This window comes from Capsicum annuum, chromosome 4, assembly GCF_002878395.1.
Source record: "Capsicum annuum cultivar UCD-10X-F1 chromosome 4, UCD10Xv1.1, whole genome shotgun sequence".
NCBI lineage: Eukaryota > Viridiplantae > Streptophyta > Magnoliopsida > Solanales > Solanaceae > Capsicum > Capsicum annuum.
The window spans coordinates 7,726,583-7,736,992 of NC_061114.1; the positions used below are offsets into that span (position 1 = coordinate 7,726,583).

Genomic DNA, 10,410 nt, shown 5'->3' on the forward strand with positions numbered 1-10,410 from the left:
TTATCTCTTGATTTTTAAATTAGACAAACAAAAAAGAATACCTATTGTCCGATAAATAAAAATGCACTGACCAAAAGGAAGTATCATTTACTTTATATGTCTAATTAATTGCAATTACATACATTAGTAATTGCTATGATTGAATAAATATTTTTCACCCCATATATAACTTTTTTTTGGTAATACCCCATATATAACTTATTCTGTCCGTTCTATTTCTTCCCATTTTTAAGCCTGCATTGAATTAAACTATTCATCTTTAATTCAAAATTCCACTTTTATCTAACGAAAAAAACAAGCAATTATCGAAAGGTCAGCTCTTTTAATCCCTTTTTCAAAATTGCAACATTTGCCTATCATTCTTCAAAATTTCAAAACTAGCCGATACAAAGATCTTCCGGATCTTCTCTCCGATTTCAACTCAACAATTACTAAAGTTTCCTTTCTCTAAATTTGCATTATTTCCATTTGCTTGTTTGGTCTCCCTGGACGATTCGAAGATTCGCTTACCTTTCTTGGTATACAACATTATCATCAATGGCGGTTTCTTCTAAGAACAAGTCTCCTTCTCCACTCTCTATAAGATCCTTTCCACCTCATCCAAGAACCTCCGAAAACAATAATTCTACACCCAGAAGAAGCTTCAACGGAAACCCTTTTTCGCGGCCTTCGGTCCACAGAGGATTCAACCCTGAGCTAATAGCCCTTCTGGTAATTTCTGTTTTCCCGTTGTTTTACTCAATTTTCTTGATTTGAAATGCCAAAAATTTGTTGCAAGATTTCTTGATTTACTTTGTTGTTTTCTTGTTTTTTTGTAGATTCGACAAGAATGGTGTCTAATTCTGGGAAAGGAGAATTGGGTTCTTCTTCTTGGTCATGGGGTTTTGATGAGAAGGAGAACGAATCCAAAGCGGCGAAACTGAAATCACTGGCAAAGGGTTCTAAGAATTTCATGCCTATGACGATTTCAGCTTCTTCCAAGATTACTCAATCCCGGAAAAAGAAAATCTTGGTGGAAAGAAATGATCCTCTAAGGACTTCAATCACCTTATCCGACGGTAAAGCTACATTCTATTGTGCAAATTCTAAAGAACATAATCAAAATTCTGAGAAGGTTATGGAGCCTAAGGAGACTGTTCCTGTTGATGGTCTTTCTCTGGTTACTAAAACTCCAAAAAGGGTAACATTTTCGGAGGCATCTTTAAATTCTGAATCCCTTTTTGATACTCCTGCAATAGCCTAACTAGATGCTGATCCCTCTCTACCTCCATATGACCCTAAAACTAGTTACCTTTCTTGGTATACAACATGATCATCAATGGCGGTTTCTTCTAATAACAAGTCTCCTTCTCCACTCTCTATAAGATCCTTTCCACCTCATCCAAGAACCTCCGAAAACAAGAATTCTACACCCAGAAGAAGCTTCAACGGCAACCCTTTTTTGCGGCCTTTGGTTCTTGCAACCCACAGAGGATTCAACCCTGAGCTAATAGCCCTGCTGGTAATTTCCGTTTTCCCATTGTTTTACTCAATTTTCTTGATTCGAAATGCCAAAAATTTGTTGCAAGATTTCTCGATTTACTTTGTTGTTTTCTTATTTTTTTTGTAGATTCGACAAGAATGGTGTCTAATTCTGGGAAAGGAGAATTGGGTTCTTCTTCTTTGTCATGGGGTTTTGATGAGAAGGAGAATGAATCCAAAGCGGCAAAACTGAAATCACCAGCAAAGGGTTCCAAAAATTTCATGTCTATGAGGATTTCAGCTTCTTCCAAGATTTCTCAATCCCGGAAAAAGAAAATCGTGGTGGAAAGAAATGATCCTCTAAGGACTTCAATCACCTTATTCGTCGGTACATCTACGTTCTACTGTGCAAATTCTAAAGAACATAATCAAAATTTTGAGAAGGTTATGGAGCATAAGGAAACTGTTCCTGTTGATGGTCTTTCTTCGGTTACTAAAACTCCAAAAAGGGTAACATTTTTGGAGGCATCTTTAAATTCAGAATCCCTTTCTGATACTCCTGCAATAGCCTCACTAGATGCTGATCCCTCTCTACCTCCATATGACCCTAAAACTAATTACCTTTCTTGGTATACAACATTATCATCAATGGCGGTTTCTTCTAATAACAAGTCTCCTTCTCCACTCTCTATAAGATCCTTTCCACCTCATCCAAGAACCTCCGAAAATAAGAATTGTACACCCAGAAGAAGCTTCAACGGCAACCCTTTTTGCGGCCTTTGGTTCTTGCGACCCACAGAGGATTCAACCCTGAGCTAATAGCCCTGCTGCTAATTTCCGTTTTCCCGTTGTTTTACTCTATTTTCTTGATTTGAAATGCCAAAAATTTGTTGCAAAATTTCTTGATTTACTTTGTTGTTTTCTTGTTTTTTTGTAGATTCGACAAGAATGATGTCTAGTTCTGGGAAAGGAGAGTTGGGTTCTTCTTCTTGGTCATGGGGTTTTGATGAGAAGGAGAATGAATCCAAAGTGGCGAAACTGAAATCACCGGCAAAGGGTTCCAAGAATTTCATGTCTATGACGATTTCAGCTTCTTCCAAGATTGCTCAATCCCGGAAAAAGAAAATCTTGGTGGAAAGAAATGATCCTCTAAGGACATCAATCACCTTATCCGACGGTAAAGCTACGTTCTATTGTGCAAATTCTACAGAACATAATTAAAATTCTGAGAAGGTTATGGAGCCTAAGGAGACTGTTCCTGTTGATGGTCTTCCTTCGGTTACTAAAACTCCAAAAAGGGTAACATTTTCGGAGGCATCTTTAAATCCTGAATCCCTTTCTGATACTCCTCCAATAGCCTCACTAGATGCTTATCCCTCTCTACCTCTATATGACCCTAAAACCAATTACCTTTCTTGGTATACAACATTATCATCAATGGCGATTTCTTCTAATAACAAGTCTCCTTCTCTACTCTCTTTAAGATCCTTTCCACCTTATCCAAGAACCTCCAAAAACAACAATTCTACACCCAGAAAAAGCAACCCTTTTTTGCGGCCTTTGGTTCTTGTGACCCACAGAGGATTCAACCCTGAGTTAATAGCGCTGCTGGTAATTTCCATTTTCCTGTTGTTTTACTCAATTTTCTTGATTTGAAATGCCAAAAATTTGTTGCAAGATTTCTTGATTTACTTTTTTGTTTTCTTGTTTTTTTGTAGATTCGACAAGAATGGTGTCTAATTCTGGGAAAGGAGAGTTGGGTTCTTCTTCTTTGTCATGGGGTTTATATGAGAAGGAGAATGAATCCAAAGCGGCGAAATTGAAATCACCGGCAAAAGGTTCCATGAATTTCATGTCTATGACGATTTCAGCTTCTTCCAAGATTGCTCAATCCCAGAAAAAGAAAATCTTGGTGGAAATAAATGATCCTATAAGGACTTCAATCACCTTATCCGACGGTAAAGCTACGTTCTATTGTGCAAATTCTAAAGAACATAATCAAAATTCTGAGAAGGTTATGGAGCCTAAGGAGACTGTTCCTGTTTATGGTTTTCCTCCGGTTACCAAAACCCCGAAAAGGGTAACATTTTTGTAGGCATCTTTAAATTCTGAATCCCTTTATGATACTCCTGCAATAGCCTCACTAGATGCTGATCCCTCTCTACCTCCATATGACCCTAAAACCAATTACCTTTCTTGGTATACAACATTATCATCAATGGTGGTTTCTTCTAATAACAAGTATCCTTCTCCACTCTCTATAAGATCCTTTCCACCTCATCCAAGAACCTCCAAAAACAACAATTCTACACCCAGAAGAAGCTTCAACGACAACCCTTTTTCACAGCCTTTGGTTCTTGCAACCCACAGAGGATTCAACCCTGTTACTCCTGCTAATAACCATGCTGTTAATTTCCATTTTCCCATTGTTTTGCTCAATTTTCTTGATTTGAAATGTCAAAAATTTGTTGCAAGATATCTTGATTTACTTTGTTATTTTCTTATTTTTTTTGCAGATTCGACAAAAATGATGTCTAATTCTAGGAAAAGAGAGTTGGGTTCTTCTTCTTTGTCGTGGGGTTTTGATGAGAAGGAGAATGAATCCAAAGCGGCGAAATTGAAATCACCGGCAAAAGGTTCCATGAATTTCATGTCTATGACGATTTCAGCTTCTTCCAAGATTGCTCAATCCCAGAAAAAGAAAATCTTGGTGGAAAGAAATGATCCTATAAGGACTTCAATCACCTTATCCGACGGTAAAGCTACGTTCTATTGTGCAAATTCTAAAGAACATAATCAAAATTCTAAGAAGGTTATGGAGCCTAAGGAGACTGTTCCTTTTTATGGTTTTCCTCCGGTTACCAAAACCCCGAAAAGGGTAACATTTTTGTAGGCATCTTTAAATTCTGAATCCCTTTATGATACTCCTGCAATAGCCTCACTAGATGCTGATCCCTCTCTACCTCCATATGACCCTAAAACCAATTACCTTTCTTGGTATACAACATTATCATCAATGGTGGTTTCTTCTATTAACAAGTATCCTTCCCCACTCTCTATAAGATCCTTTCCACCTCATCCAAGAACCTCCGAAAACAACAATTCTACACCCAGAAGAAGCTTCAACGACAACCCTTTTTCACAGCCTTTGGTTCTTGCAACCCACAGAGGATTCAACCCTGTTACTCTTGCTAATAACCATGCTGTTAATTTCCGTTTTCCCATTGTTTTGCTCAATTTTCTTGATTTTAAATGTCAAAAATTTGTTGCAAGATATCTTGATTTACTTTGTTGTTTTCTTATTTTTTTGCAGATTCGACAAAAATGATGTCTAATTCTAGGAAAGGAGAGTTGGGTTCTTTTTCTTTGTCATGGGGTTTTGATGAGAAGGAGAATGAATCCAAAGTGGCAAAGCTGAAATCACTGGCAAAGGGTTCCAAGAATTTCATGTCTCTGACGAGTTCAGCTTCTTCCAAGATTGCTCAATCCCAGAAAAAGAAAATCTTGGTGGAAAGAAATGATCCTGTAAGGACTTCAATCACCTTATCCGACGGTAAAGCTACATTTTTTTTTGTAAATTCTAAAGAACATAATCAAAATGCTGAGAATGTTATGGATCCTAAGGAGACTATTCCTGTTGATGGTTTTTCTCTGGTTACCAAAACTTCGAAAAGGGTAACGTTTTCGGAGGCATCTTTAAATTCTGAATCCCTTTCTGATACTGTAACAATGGATTCTGACATTTGCAATGATGAACCATTGGTCTCTCCTGCAATAGCCTCACTAGATGCTAATCCCTCTCTACCTCCATATTAACCTAAAACCAATTACCTTTCTCTAAGCAAACCCAAGCTAGATGACTGGTACTTGTTTGAGTTACTGTCTGAGAACCTTTCAGACACAGATGGCAGTGAAAGTTCTCTAACTGAAGATTTATTGGAAGAGTCTGATGGTTCTTCTTCAGAATAGGAATTCACTGAAGCAACGGTTGACCAAGAAGAGGAACTTGCAATGCCTATTGCTAAGAAAATTGATGAACCTGCACTACCTGTTGCTGAGGACATATCTGAGGCAAAAATGAAATCAAAATCAAGATCTTCAACAATATTGAGGTTTTTATCTCTGATGTTGGTACTTATGATTGCTTTCTTATCATTCTCAGTAACTGATTCTTCTATACTTGCTACCCCTGGGTCTATTATAGACTTAAGATTCTCTAATGTCAGTATTCCATCACCTATTCCGGTCTTGGCTTTTCCCGCCTTAGCTAAGGCTAATAGTTACTTTAAGCAATTCTTGGGTGAAGTGGCTTCTTATTTCTCAAAGTTTATTAATGACCTTGGTAGAATAGATGATGTACATCCGATTAAATTTATGAACTTGACTGCTCTAGAAGAGAGTAGCAATATATATCACGATATTTGAAAGGCAGTACTGGTAGTGAGGAATTGGATAAAAAGTTTGAACCAATTGAGTTAGAAGAGGATTAAGAATCTAAAACCGAGCCAGATAAGGAAGAATTTCAAATGGATGCTGATTTAGATGACGGTGGGGAAGTTGAAATTGAAGGAGTGGATGTGTTGGAGATTGAAGAAGCTTCCGCAGTTCAATTAGCTGAGGTAAATATGGCTGATAGCTTACAAAACGATTTAGAACAAGGAAAGCATGATTTGGTGTAGACTAAAAAAGTTTCTGTTGTCCCAACTGAGGGGAATGAATCTGATAGTTCAGAAAGGGATTTAGACCAAAGGCTTACAACTTCTAATATTGAGGTTGAGTCGGCTGAATCCCAATCTTTCATTGCTGATAATGCACTTGAGTCGATGATTGAAAATCCTGAAAGCATAGTGAAAGAAATTTTTGCTGTTGAAGAAGCCCAACCTTTGGAAATGATGGAGTCTCTGATAAGACATGATGAAGATAATGTTGGTGTATATCAGATCCTGGGAATTTCCTCACTTGTACTGAGTCTGCTTGCTGGTACAGTTCTTTACGTGAAGAGAAGAAGTGATAAGACTTTGTATCCAGTAGCAGTCTCACGTAAGAAATTTGCCACACACCATGTTGTCAAAGAGAAGAATTCCTCTCAAAATTGGCCAACAGAGGTCGATGTCGCAGGAGCGTCTTATCCGTCTGAGATGAGCATCTTTCAAATAAGTTCATCTCATAGCAAGAAATAGTCCAAATCAGAGGATGATATCGCAGGAGCATCTTGTCCGTCTAAGATAAGCATCTTTCAAATAAGTTCATCTCATAGAAAGAAATATCCTAAATCAGCGGATGATGAGGCTCAGAGCATTGAGAAGAAACCTAGAAAGAGTAAGAGGAGAGAATCCTTGGCTGCATTTGAGTTCTCAATGGGTTCACCTTCATATGGAAGTTTCACTACATATGAGAGGATTCCTGCCAAGTTTGTGAGTGTATTTAACTTGGTATGTTCTATCTTCTCTGAACATAAACAATCCTTTTTGAATAGCCAAATCTATTCTCTTACTTATATATTTTCCTTGTGAAATTTAGGTAAGTGGGGGAGAAGAAGTCATCACCCACGTAAGACGCTCGAGAATAATTAGAAGCCATGTCATTTCTCCATGAATATTCTGAAGTCGTGTCACTGCTGCATTGACAACTGAAGTAAAATTGCTCTTTTGCTTCTCAGCAAATCAGTCTTAGTAGGATTTTAACTGAAGTGATTCAAGTGTGATTTGTAGGATTTTAATGTTTTAATTAGTTTGCTGATGTTATAATGTTGTTAGTGAAACTTTCTGCATGCTGCCTCCATTTGTTGAAGTTTCGTTTATTAGTTGAGGATTTCGTGTGGCTTGTGTATAGCACTTTGCTTGATCCTTGCTTCTATGAACTTTTGCATGATCTGATTGTTGGCTTTGTTTCTACTCCATTTTTTGATGAACTTTTCATAGTACAATGTAGTTAAGGAAATTTGATCTCATAACTTATTTGTCCCCACCTTAAAAGTTAAACAAATGTAACCCTTAACACTCTCTTGATTAAATCATACTCTCGAATGTAGAACTTCTAACCATCTTCTTCCAAATAGATATTTTATTATATTGTGATATGAGAACTTACCTCGAATACTTGTATAGCCAATGACACTATTTCTTAGTTTATGTGAACTAAAACTTTTATGACCGTTTTCATTAGTACTTCTATCTATCTTCGATAAGAGTCTCAGATTTAGTTGAGCAAATGTGTGAGCTTTCAATGACAAATTGGAGTAAGGAAACTCAAAAAATAACTTTTAACACAAGTACATGGAGTGACTCAACTTTAGCTGGATGTTATGGTTGATGGGTGGATCCATGAAGGTACATGTATCTAAGTCTAACAAACTGCAGTGGCTTCTTTAAGCTAAAACGTACAATATTCCAACAAAGGACTTATTATAAGCTATTTTGAGTTACCTGAATAAAAGATGCACATAAATATTGTTACTTGTTTAGGTGGTTACAATATTTACATTTGATTGTTACTTATATCTTATTTTATTGTACGACAGAGAAAAAAGCAATAAATTTTATAGTCAAGAGACAGATCCCTTTACAGAACAACTAAAGCAAATAGTATACAAGCACAATGTCAAACCAGTACCACAACCAAAACTCTTTTTTGGATGGTATTTCCACATGATGTGCCTCTTCAATGCGCTTATTCAACAGAAAGTATGAACAAATCCCTCGTAAATGAGTCCAACAACAATATATGTCCACTGAGCAACCAGCCTAACATTAGAATGTCTACATCCAAACACCCACTAATTTAACGTCACTATCACAACCTCCATAAGTGAAAAAGAAATTGTAGTCTTGCGCGACTTTATCTCCTAATTCAAAGTAAATGCACCCAGAAGAAATTGAATTTATTCAATCATGAGAGCAGAACCGGTAAGCATCAAGAAATCGTTAATGAGAAACAGGACAAACATATGTAATCCAAGTCAGAAAAGCTATATCAACCACTATATTTGCAATTGCTCCTATTTGTTATAAAATTCTGTTAGTTAATCTAGAAACTGCGACAGCAGAAGGTTTATTGTGGAGGGAAATCACTGTCTCAAAAGCTCCCACCAAAGCTTTAACCTTGATCTTCCCGGTTTCAAAAAGCTTACTCACCGTCTCTTCAATCACATTATTCAACAAACCCTGCACATCTTTCTTTTCTTGCACATCCTGATGCCTCAAAACAATTTTTCCAGAGATAGGGATGGTATTACTTTTGTCACCATCAACTCCTTTCTTTTTAAAGATTCTCTTTCTTATATTGTTGTCCTGGCTTTCACCCACATGTCATCCCCTTCTAAATGTCAGCCTCCTAAGGCTGCTGGTTTCTTGCTGGAGATCAACTATCTTACCCCTCCTGAACTTCAGTTTCACTGCCGAAGAATTATTATCATTAGAAACACCTGTCTTACCTTTTCTCAATGTCTTTTTCTGATTTTCCCAATAGTTTCTGCTTCTGCTATGTGCAACAGCTTTTTGCTGCTAGAGGTGTATTCACCTAATGCACTGTCTGCAGGCTTAACAACTTCATTTTTATCTTCTTCATTAGACAACGGACGTGATTGTAAATGGGATGAAGACTTTGGTGATGCTTTCACTTTGGGAGTACGTAAAGTTTTCTCAGGAACCATTTCAGGGTTCAGTTTGTTTGTCCCATCTCCGCATCTTGTTTTGGTCCTTTAGAGGAGCCAGCAGTTTTAAGCTTTTATTGCTTCTTACCCTCAAGATCAAAGGTTTAATAGAGGAAGATTTTGTAGGAGATGAAAGAGTTGGCGTCTTCGAATATTTATCTGCAGATACTTTAGGCCCTATTATTTGTTTTCTATAATTAGCAACACTGTCTTTCTTGCCTCCTGCATCTACACCTCCTAAGATCTTAGATGAAGATTTCATTTTCTTTTTTGTCTCTGGCATCTGGTCACTTGAGGAATCCAATTTCAGAGAGTGAACACTCTTTGGTGGCAGCAGTATCTTTTTTTTTTTTTTTATTTCAGAGGGTTCAAGAGAGTGAACCTTGGGAGAAGGCCTTCGATCGACCACATTCAACTTCTTTCCCTGTCCTAGCATACTCCCTAGAGGAGCAGATAGATTTTGATTGACCACGGCCTCTTTCTTTCCCTCTACCAGCATACTTTCTAGGGGAGTAGAAAGCTTTTGCTCAACCACAGTCATATTTTCTCCCTCTCCTAGCATACTCACCATAGAAGCTGAAGACTTATGCTCAACCACAGTCACATCATCTATCCCTCCCTCCATGCAACCTGGAGGAGAAGAAGGTTTTAGCTCAACCATAGTGACCTCCTTTTCATCTTTGAGTACACTCTCCTGAGGAGGAGTGGAAAGCTTTTGCTTGACCAAAATCCCCTTCTTTGCATCACTCTGGTTACTCCCTGAAGTAGTGGAAGTCTTTTGCATGACCACGGTCCTCTTCTTCGCCTCTCCCAGCATACTCCCTGGAGAAGTGGAAGGCTTTTGCTCAACTCCTGTCACCTTCTTTTTCTCTACCAGCACACTCCCAGGAGGAGTGGAAAGCTTTTGCTTGACCAAAGTCCCCTTTTTTCCCTCTCCCACCAAGGTCCGTGCAGGACTCTTCTCATCAGCAGGAAGTTTGTTCTCATCAGCAGGAAGTTTGTTCTTTCTTTTTGATAGAGGATGCCATGGCTTTGCTTCAGAGGAATGTTTCCTGCCATATTTACAAAAGTCATGGCAAGAACCAGTGGAAGGCTTTTGCTCAACTCCTGTCACCTTCTTTTTCTCTCCCATCATACTCCCAGGAGGAGTGGAAAGCTTTTGCTTGACCAAAGTCCCCTTTTTTGCCTCTCCCACCAAGGTCCGTGCAGGACTCTTCTCATCAGCAGGAAGTTTTTTCTTTCTTTTTAATAGAGGATGCCATGGCTTTGCTTCAGAGGAATGTTTCCTGCCATATTTA

General features: G+C 38.0%; 1 long non-coding RNA gene across 1 annotated transcript; it reads left to right on the top strand.

The window, feature by feature from the left end:
• Positions 1–4,790: 4,790 nt before the first annotated feature.
• On the top strand, positions 4,791–7,290 carry LOC107879933. Its single transcript, XR_007054837.1, has 2 exons — positions 4,791–6,893; positions 6,982–7,290. It is a non-coding gene; the product is annotated as an uncharacterized LOC107879933 (long non-coding RNA).
• The last annotated feature ends 3,120 nt before the right edge of the window (positions 7,291–10,410 follow it).